At 39.1% G+C, this 10,374-nt stretch overlaps 1 pseudogene; it reads left to right on the top strand.

Moving 5' to 3' along the window:
- Nucleotides 1-362: 362 nt before the first annotated feature.
- On the top strand, nucleotides 363-3,508 carry LOC142840390 (endoplasmic reticulum-Golgi intermediate compartment protein 2 pseudogene; annotated as a pseudogene).
- The last annotated feature ends 6,866 nt before the right edge of the window (nucleotides 3,509-10,374 follow it).

Here is a 10,374-nt window from a genome sequence, read left to right as displayed (position 1 = left end):
ATCTGGTGCCCTCTTCTGGCATGCAAGCATACATGGAAGGAATGTTGTATACATAATAAATAAATAAATCTTTTAAAAAAAAAAGAAAGAAAGTATACAAACTGGAGTAACTACAAAAAAACAGAAAAGTAAAAAGGGATCTTATCAGGTAAGCAATAGAAATGAAAGGAGCAGTGTACAAGTTATTTGAATGGGAGAAATCAGGGGAATTTAATTAGGGACAGGAAGGGTGACATATAAAGAAAAGGAGGGAGGATGGCGAAATAACTGTAAGGACTCTTAAAAAGCCATAAAATATCAGTATCTATTTATCTAAAATTACATATAGATATTGTTTATTCATTTTCCCATTCATGCTAACAATGAATGGTCCAACCAAGAGTCAATTCACAAAAAACACCAGGTATGAGAAGCTTCCTTGGGTTGTAGATGAGAGCTGTTCAAGATACTCCCAAACATTATAGGCTATTGTTGCCCTTGATTGCCTCCCAGTGATTGAAGGTGAATCCATATTACTGAAACTGCCACATACTTCAGACACAGGAAGTGGAAGGTCAGAACTGAATATGGCATGAAAGCCTCCCTGCATACTAGTTTTTATGCTACCAGTAGGTACCATCCAAAGTTTGAAGAAAGGGAAGCGAACAGTAGTCCTACCTAGCAATGATGTCTATAAACTACAATAAGTGGCATAGCATGATAACCCTAGAGGTTGTAATAGTGACACACATACCTTTGTGGTAACCAATTGCTCTCTAATTGGACTTAAGACTTTCTTAACAAGATGGAAATCATGCCTGGTACTGGAAACCTAACCCATTACCCAAGGGTAGTGAAGTCATAGATCTTGGAGGAGAATCTACAACCACCATGTTATTACCAGCCTAATCTTTAACTACATCATAAGTATTTGTTCTTGTACTGACAGATAAATATAAATCATACCTCTCACCAAGGAACCATCTCTTTGCAACAGGAGACCACTACAAAAAAAATAATAACCAGTCAAAATTCAAAGAACAATTGATTGTGTGATGGCCAGCCCCAACTGATCTATCTACAACACAACTCCTAAGCCTAACACTTAGTGATCACAGCAAAAAGGGAATGGGCAGAAAAATTGTAAGAATCACAGGATTGCTGTGAGATTGTGTTTCCTAGAAGTGCCAGAGAAACTACACCCATGAAGTCTCATTAATATGACTGCTTAAATAAGACCTGAACAAGAATGACAAAGAACTATAGGCAACTAAGAAATTCTGAGAGCGACGGGCGCACGCCTTTAATCCCAGCAGAGGCAGGCAGATCTTTGTGAGTTCGAGGCCAGCCTGGTCTACAAGAACTAGTTCCAGGACAGTCTCCAAAGCTACAGAGAAACCCTGTCTTGAAAAACCAAAAAAAAAAAAAAAAAAAAAAAAAAAAAAAAAAAAAGAAGAAGAAGAAGAAATGCTGAGAGCAAGAGAAATTGTCTTGTCTCAGGAAGAGACCTACAATTGGTTATCTTATACCAATGGTTAGTTCTGAAATCATATACATACAAGAAACATGATATAGACTGAGAAGGCCGAGTGTATATATTTGTGTTATGTTATAAAACACAATTAATAAAAAGAGGCCATGAATTTAAGAAAGATCAAAGGGGTTACATTGGAAAAGTTGGAAAGGAGAAAACGATGTCATTATACTTCAATTTCAAAAAACAAATTTTTTAAAAAAAAATATAAAGGTATAATTTCATAAAATAAAACCATGCATATAAAGAATCATAACGGGGCTGGAGAGATGGCTCAGAGGTTAAGAGCATTGCCTGCTCTTCCAAAGGTCCTGAGTTCAATTCCCAGCAACCACATGGTGGCTCACAACCATCTGTAAAGAGGTCTGGCGCCCTCTTCTGGCCTGCAGGCATACAGACAGAATATTGTATACATAATAAATAAATAAATATTTAAAAAAAAATAAAGGAGTGTGTCACCACACCCTAAGAAAAAAAAATAAAGAATCATAACTGTTTGGGTTTATGTGAAATACAGTGGCCAGCTGGGACAGTAGCACAAGGACCTATATGATGGCAAGAACTGACTCCTAACCTCTAAATGTGTGTCATGGTAAGTGTGTGCCCTGCCCCCAACAAATCATGACTATATGAAGGAAGAGGGAGGTTTCCCTGAAGATGATGTGACTGAGTTGGGGCGGGGGGGGGGGGGATTTAAGTTAGGTGCAAGCGTTGAATGCTGTTGCCACGGTTTCTGACAGTTATGTAGAAATGTCAGCCAGTTGGGTGACAAATTCTCTAATAGCATTTACCACTGTGGCATTATTAACAATAATGGAATTCCCAGTGTATAAACATACATGACTGAAGTGTGAATACGAAGTAGACAAGGACTTTTTTAGCAAGTGGAGAATCAGCATAGATATAGCCGTTACCACGAAGTGTCAGTATGTTGGACCACATGTACTCGATTTAGCAGAGAAAATGGTTGCATCCACAGACGGCCTAGTTTATGGACCAGCAGCATTTGGCCTATCATCACCGCAGAAGTGTGTTACAACTGACTCAGAGTAGACTGCCGAAGAGCACTCCTTTCAATATGTGATATTCAAAAGTGCTCTTTTTTAAAAAAAAAATATTTTTACTTATTTATTATGTATACAATATTCTTTCTGTGTGTATGCCTGCAGGCCAGAAGAGGGCACCAGACTCCATTAAAGATGGTTGTGAGCCACCATGTGGTCGCAGGGAATTGAACTCAGGACCTTTGGAAGAGCAGGCAGTGCTCTTAACCACTGAGCCATCTCTCTAGCCCCATCAAAAGTGCTCTTAAAAGTACATCAACAGGGCTGGAGAGATGGCTCAGTCGTTAAGAGCATTGCCTGCTCTTTCAAAGATCCTGAGTTCAATTCCCTGCGACCACATGGTGGCTCACAACCATCTGTAATGAGATCTGGTGCCCTCTTCTGGCCTGCAGGCATATATTGTATACACAACAAACAAACAAACAAACAAACAAACAAATAAATAAATATAAAAAAAGTACACCAACAGCACTCCCACCAAGGGAAGATGATCCAGTACTCTCTTCAGGTGCATGCAGAATCCATGGGATACCGATGATGGAGCAGAGAATTTTCACGTAAGTGTGGACAAGACACTCCTACTTCTCCTAGGACATGCACACTGTCCTAGAAGCTTTTGCCAGTCATGATTCTTACAATATTTCTCACAGAGTAGAACATTTTTATTTTGGAGAACTTGTTCCAAGAATTATCAAACTTTTGGACGAGTCTTTAAAAGAGTGGCTATAGGTCACAACCAGATGTTGAAATATTCCATTGTAGTTCTGCCAACAAAACCTAAAATCATACAAGATTTCAGCAGACATCTATTAATTCTCTGTGACAGAAAGGGAGCAAGTATGCTCCAGGAAACCATGGAGTCTCTGGAATATATATGAAATATCTCAGTTTTCTCATGGTGAAAGTCACTGAGGATAGCATGCCTATTTGACAGCTTTTGACAGGCTTTCTGGGTTCTTTTCAATACTAAGCATGTTACATGGAACTGGAAAAATTTTTATTATTTATTTATTATGTATACAATATTCTGTCTGTGTGTATGCCTGCAGGCCAGAAGAGGGCACCAGACTCCATTAAAGATGGTTGTGAGCCACCATGTGGTCGCAGGGAATTGAACTCAGGACCTTTGGAAGAGCAGGCAATGCTCTTAACCTCTGAGCCATCTCTCCAGCCCTAGGAACTGGAAAATTATAGTAGAAATAATTTGTTGTCATTTCAGACTTGAATCCAACAAGCTAAACTGTTCTGTCCTCTTGGATGATGGTCACACAGACAACCACTTACCTTTCTAAAAGAAAATATTGCACATTAGCACCTCCTGAGTGGAGAAAAAAAACCTTTGTCTGAGACATAATATCTTCTAAATAATAAAATGTTGTACAATATATTCAAAGAAAATATGAGAATCTGGAAAATGTTTATTTTATTTATTTTTATGTATTTATGTATTATGTATACAATGTTCTGCCTGCAAGTTTGCCTGCAGACCCAAAGAGGGCACCAGATCCCACTATAAATGGTTGTGAGCCACCATTGGGTTGCTAGGAGTCCGACATGCTTATTTTAGGAAGAAACAAGAAGGAGAAAAACAAACAGAGTGAGGTCCTGTATATACTGTCTCTGTTACAAAAGACCTCGAAGAAAGTATGCAGCAAATGGTGAGTCAGCCAAGCCAAAGTGTCTGGTGGACACTCACACTCGCAGGGCAAATGAACAGTGTGGAAAGCACAGCCTGGAGGACAAAAGGGAAACCATATGTAAAGAAAAGGACATTGCTAAATGTATGCATATATTTTTAAAAATGATGTCAGAATAAAATGTGTAAAATGTTAAAAAAAAATCACAATGACTACATGGGTTGTGCTCAAAAATAACCAGGGCAGGTATTTTGATCCTTGGGACCTTATAAGAACATTAGTAATCAATTAGTAATCAATTAATAGGTAACTTTTATATGGTAGGTGTATTTATTTATTTATTATGGATACAATATTCTGTCTGTGTGTATGCTCGAAGGCCAGAAGAGGGCACCAGACCCCATTACAGATGGTTGTGAGCCACCATGTGGTTGCCGGGAACTCAGGACCTTTGGAAGAGCAGGCAATGCTCTTAACCTCTGAGCCATCTCTCCAGCCCTGGTAGGTGTTTTTAATAGTAATAAACACATGGGCTTTCAGTAACTGAAGGCGGAAATGACGTCCCAAACAGAAAAATAGTAATGTGTAAATAATAGGAATTACATTGAGTCAGTTTCACGGAATGGCATAGAAGATGCATGTGGCAGATAGGCTTAAAAATATAGCAAAGCAATTTAGCCAGGCGTGATGGCTCACGCCTTTAATCCCACAAATTAGGAGTCAGAGGCAGGTGGATCTCTGTGAATCTGAGGCCAGCCTGGTCTACAAAGCGAGTGCCAGGACAGCCAGAAACCTGTCCTGAAAAACTAATTAAAAAACCAAAACCAGCAATTTGGTACCATTTCAAAACTAATCATTCGCCTTTCTACGAAACCAGAGAGTCACAAAATCAAAGGAAAGGTCTCACTTGAAGACCTATTATTAATCCATTATAGCCTACTAAGAATTGTACATACACTCCAGATTGTTTGCCTCGATGATCAATAAAAAATAAACATCTAGCCAGTTGACGTTAGAGAAGATATAGCTAAATATTGAGACATATTTGTCCTACCTTAAAATAAATCCCTCTTCACTAACCTAAATAAATCCCCAAGAAGACAACAATTATTCTTCAAAAAGTGTATATACTTCTCCTGAATAAGCATAGACATCTCTGGGTAATAGTCACAACCCAAAAGTTCAGCTGCCAATAGAAACCCAGCTTGCTCCTTTCGAAAACATGCATATGGGCTGATGACATGATTCAAGCAGTAAGGGTGACTGCCACCAAGCCTGATGACCTGAGTTTTATCCTTAGAACCCACATGGTAAGAGAGAACTGATTGATTGATTGACTGGATTAAATGCAATAAAAGTCAAAACATGCATACTTGCTAGTCAATACAGCTACACTCTGAAAGAAAAGAGGCGAGTTAAGAGCATAATTTGATTTCTACTAAGTGGGCTACACTCAGTCCACTCATGCAGAGAACAGTACTTAAGAAAGTAGATTCCATAGGTGATTTGTGACAACATGGAGGCTTTTCCCCGCTCATCAAAAGTTCCATTAGAGGACAAGGAGGTAAAGTGGTAACACAGCCCTTCTGTAGCTTCACACGTGTTTCTTTTATAATTTGATTGTTTTTTGAGACAAAGTTTCCCTATGTAGCCCTGGCTGTCCTGGAACTCTGTAGACCACGCTAAACCTGGAATTCACAGAGATCCACCCGCCTCTGCCTCTTGAGTGCTGGTATTGAAGGCCTGTGCCACCATGCTGGGCTGTTACCCATTTTCTTAAAGACTGCCATTGTGATTACAATTCGATGTAATCTCAAGAGAGTTTTAATTTGCATTTCCTGAATGACCAGTATGTGTTAATTACTTTTCTTGTTGCTCTGACAAAATATCTGGAAAAAAACAACACGATTTAAGGGAGGACAGATTTATTGCGACCCACAAATTGGAGATATAGACTGAGGAAATCATGGCAGCAGGAGTGTGGTGCACTAGTCACACTGAATAGTCAGGAAGCAGAGACAATGCTCACGCTCTTCCATCTTTCTCCTTCTTATGCAACCAGCCCCCTAACACCACCGCCACCTGCAAATGATGCCTCCCAGGGGTTAGAGTGGGTCATTTGGGCTCAATTAACCTAATCCTTCACAGATGTGCCCAAGGGCTGTTTCCATGGTGATTTTAGATCCTCCCAAACTGACAATATTAATCATCTGAGGTTGAACATTTTTTTCAATATTTACTGACTCTCGGTATTCTATGCTTTGAGAACTATGTGTTTATTTCATTGGTTAAGCTGTTTGATTTAGGTAGGGTTTCTTCCGTTCTTTGTGTATTCTAGGTATTAAGCCTCTGCCAGATGTACAGTTGGCAAAGAATTTCTTGCATTTTGTTTTGGTTTTTTTTTCGAGACAGGGTTTCTCTGTAGCTTTGGAGCCTGTCCTGGAGCTAGCTCTTGTAGACCAGGCTGGCCTTGAACTCACAGAGATCCAGAGTGCTGGGATTAAAGGCTTGCACCACCACCGCCTGGCTGAGTTTCTTGCACTCAATTGTTTCCTCTACAGCATGAAACTTTCTTACTTTCATGAATCCCATTTGTCAATTGTTAAGCTTATTTCCTGAGCAAATAGAGTCCTATTCAGGAAAGAGAATCCTTGCTTGTGCTTACATCTTGAACTGTTTTCTCTACTTTTTCTTGTCAAGAGTTTTATGGTTTAAAGTATTGTATTATTGACTCTGATCCACTTGTAGTTGATTTTTATGTAGGCTAAGATAAAGGGATCTAGCTTCATTCTTCTTTATATCGATATCCAGATCTCCTAGTACCATTTGATGAAGAAACTAGTGTATTATTTTTACATCCTTATACTCAGTTGACTGCATTTGGATGGTTCTCTATTCTCTTCCATTTATCTACATGTCTGCTTTGTGCCATTAGCATGCTACTTTGTTCCCATAGCTGTATAGTATAACTTGAAATTAGTTCTAGTGATATCTACAGCATTATTTTTTATGTTCAAAATGCTTTGAATCTAGAATCTTTTGTGCTTCCATCACTGTCCACTCATTCCCTTTGAGACAGGGTCTCAAATTGAGCCTGCAAGTAGGCTGGTAACAAGCAAGCCCTAGTGATCCTCCTGTTTCTGTCTCTAACAATGCTAGTGCCATGCCTGTTTTTTTGTTTTGTTTTTGTATAGGTTCTGAGGATTCAGGCTTAGGTTCTTTTTTATTCGTCAAGTGCTCCTACTCATGGGGCCATTTGTTTAGTCACTAAGATTTTTTTTTATTTATTATGTATACAATATTTTGTCTGCGTGTATGCCTGAAGGCCAGAAGAGGGCACTAGAGACCCTTACAGATAGTTGTGAGCCATCATATGGCCACTGGGAATTGAACTCAGGACCTTTGGAAGAGCAGGCAATGCTCTTAACCTCTGAGCCATCTCTCCAGCCACTAAGATATTTTTAACACAATTGCAAATGGGGTTGTTTTATTGATTTAATTTTCAACATGTTTGTTATTTGTATATCTTGTGTGTTAATTTTGTATCCTGCCACTTTGCTGAAAGTATGTGTCATATCTAAGAGTTTTATGATATAATCTATTATATATAGAATTGTATCATTGCACGTCTTGAATTCTTTCTTTCCTATCTGTACCCCCTCTTATTTCCTTATTGCTTTAACTAAGACTTCAGATACTATCTATATTGAATAAGATATATTCAAGATATATCTTGAAGAAAATGTTCGGGTACAGACTTTACCCCCAGCCCCTAGGATCCATATATCCAAAGAGTCTGGAATGTTCGGGTGGAGGCAAGGCCCCCTCCCCTGGCAGTTGCCTCAGCCCAGACTCAGCCCCCAAGAAAGTCTGCCAAATGACCACCCCACCCTAGAGATGCTCACGATCACTCCTACAGGGTATTTAAACTGCCCCCAGACAACAAACACGTGGTCTTCCTTCCTGTCTCCCTTCTAGGGAACTGAAAAGCCACCTGGGAACATTTGTATCTATTAAACCTGGGCTTTTTCTTTTTTAAAAAATATTTATTTATTATGTACACAATATTCTGTCCATGTGTATGTCTGCAGGCCAGAAGAGGGCACCAGACCTCATTACAGAGGACTGTGAGCCACCATGTGGTTGCTGGGAATTGAACTCAGGACCTCTGGAGGGAAAGTCAGTGCTTTTAACCTCTGAGCCATCTCTCCAGCCCAAACTCAGGACCTTTGGAAGAGCAGGCAATGCTCTTAACCACTGAGCCATTTCTCCAGCCCCTTGGGCTTTTCTAATTCAGTTTGATTTGGTCCGATTCAAATTATTGCATCAGCAGAGAAGATTATTGGGGTACAGAAACTTCAGAAGTGGACGCACCCACCTTCTTCCTGATTTTAACGAAAACGCTTTTAGTTTTTCCCATTGATATAATGCTGATGATAGGTTTGCTGATATAGCCTTTACTATGCTGAGATATGTTCCTTTATTTCTGGTTTCCATGGGACTTTTATCATGAAAGGATATTGGATTTTGTCAAAGAACTTCTCTGCATCAATTGAGATGATCATGTGATTTCTGTCCTTGATTAAAATGAGAAACTGAGTATATAATTCACTAGTAGAGTGTATGTATTGTGCCAGGTCCTGGGTTTAACCTCTAGTACATTAAGATAAACTAACAAATATAAACCAGGAGTTGTGGTTGTAGCTCATTTGGTAGTGTGTTTGCTTAACATTCATGAAGCCCATGGTTCAATATCCAGCACCACATAAATTAGGCATTTTGATACGAGTACTTTGGACACAGGAGGATCAAAAGTTCAAGGTCATCTTCAACTACGTAGTGAATTCAAGGTCAGCTTTGGCTACATAAGATATTTTGAATGAGAAATGCTCCCTATCATCTAGAGCATTTAAATACTCGTTTTATGAAGCTCATATTACTCTGATTCCAAAACCAGATAAAGATTTGGCCAAAAAAAAAAAGGAAAATTGCTGATGGCTAGCAAGTCTCTCTGATAAACACAGATGTAAAATGAAAACTGAATGCAGCATCACAAAAAAAGAGAACATCTATGGCAACCAAGCTGTATTCATTACAGAGATATAGAGGTGGTTCGATATATTTTAGTAAAATCAATAAATGTTATTCAGCACATAAGCTAAAAGACAGAAATCACATGATCATCTAAGTAGATGCAGAAAAGGCATTTGACAAAATTCAACATCTATCATAAAAAATATGTTTATGTGAGACACTATTTACAGAACAAGGTAAAATTCAGCATCAAATATACCATGTTTTGTTGATACTCAAGGGAGATCTGCCCTTTCCTAAACAGAAACAGAGGAGGAGTGGATTTGGTATAGGAACAAAGATGGGTGGGCAGAGGAACTAGGAAGAGAGGAGGGAGAGAAAACTGTGGCTGGGATGTATAATTCTTTTTAAAAACTGAGAAAAATCAAGATCAAAGATTCAGTGTCAGAAGTGCTCTGCTTTCTCGGGGCTGAATTTTCTTCCGTAGAAAGTTGCCCAAACAGGTTCAATGAAATACCCATCAAAATCCCAGCAAAATTCTTCATAGACCTCGAAAGAGCAATACTCAATTTCATATAGAAAAGCAAAAATACCAGGATAGCCAAAACAATCCTGTACAATAAAAGAACTTCTGAAGGCATCACCACTGACTTCAAACTCTACTACAAAGCTATAGTACTGAAAACAACCTGGTATTGGCATAAGAACAGACAGGAGGACCAATGGAACCAAAACGAAAACCTAGATATCAATCCACACACCTTTGAACACCTGATTTTTGACAAAGAAGCACAAAATATCAAATGGAAAAAAGAAAGCATAAACCGGGCGGTGGTGGCGCACACCTTTAATCCCAGCACTCAGGAGGCAGAGGCAGGCAGATCTCTGTGAGTTTGAGGCCAGCCTAGTCTACAAGAGCTAGTTCCAGGACAGGAACCAAAAAGCTATGGAGAAATCCTGTCTCGAAAAATCCAAAAAAAAGAAAGCATATTTAACAAGTGGTGCTGCCATAACTGGATTTCAACATGTAGAAGAATGAAAATAGACCCATATCTATCACCATGCACAAAACTCAAATCCAATGGATCAAAGACCTCAACATAAAGCCAGCCACACTGAACCTTAT

Source organism: Microtus pennsylvanicus, chromosome X (assembly GCF_037038515.1).
Source record: "Microtus pennsylvanicus isolate mMicPen1 chromosome X, mMicPen1.hap1, whole genome shotgun sequence".
Taxonomy (NCBI): Eukaryota; Metazoa; Chordata; class Mammalia; order Rodentia; family Cricetidae; genus Microtus; species Microtus pennsylvanicus.
Note: the sequence above shows the minus strand (reverse complement) of the source record. Positions and strands in the feature narration are given on the sequence as shown.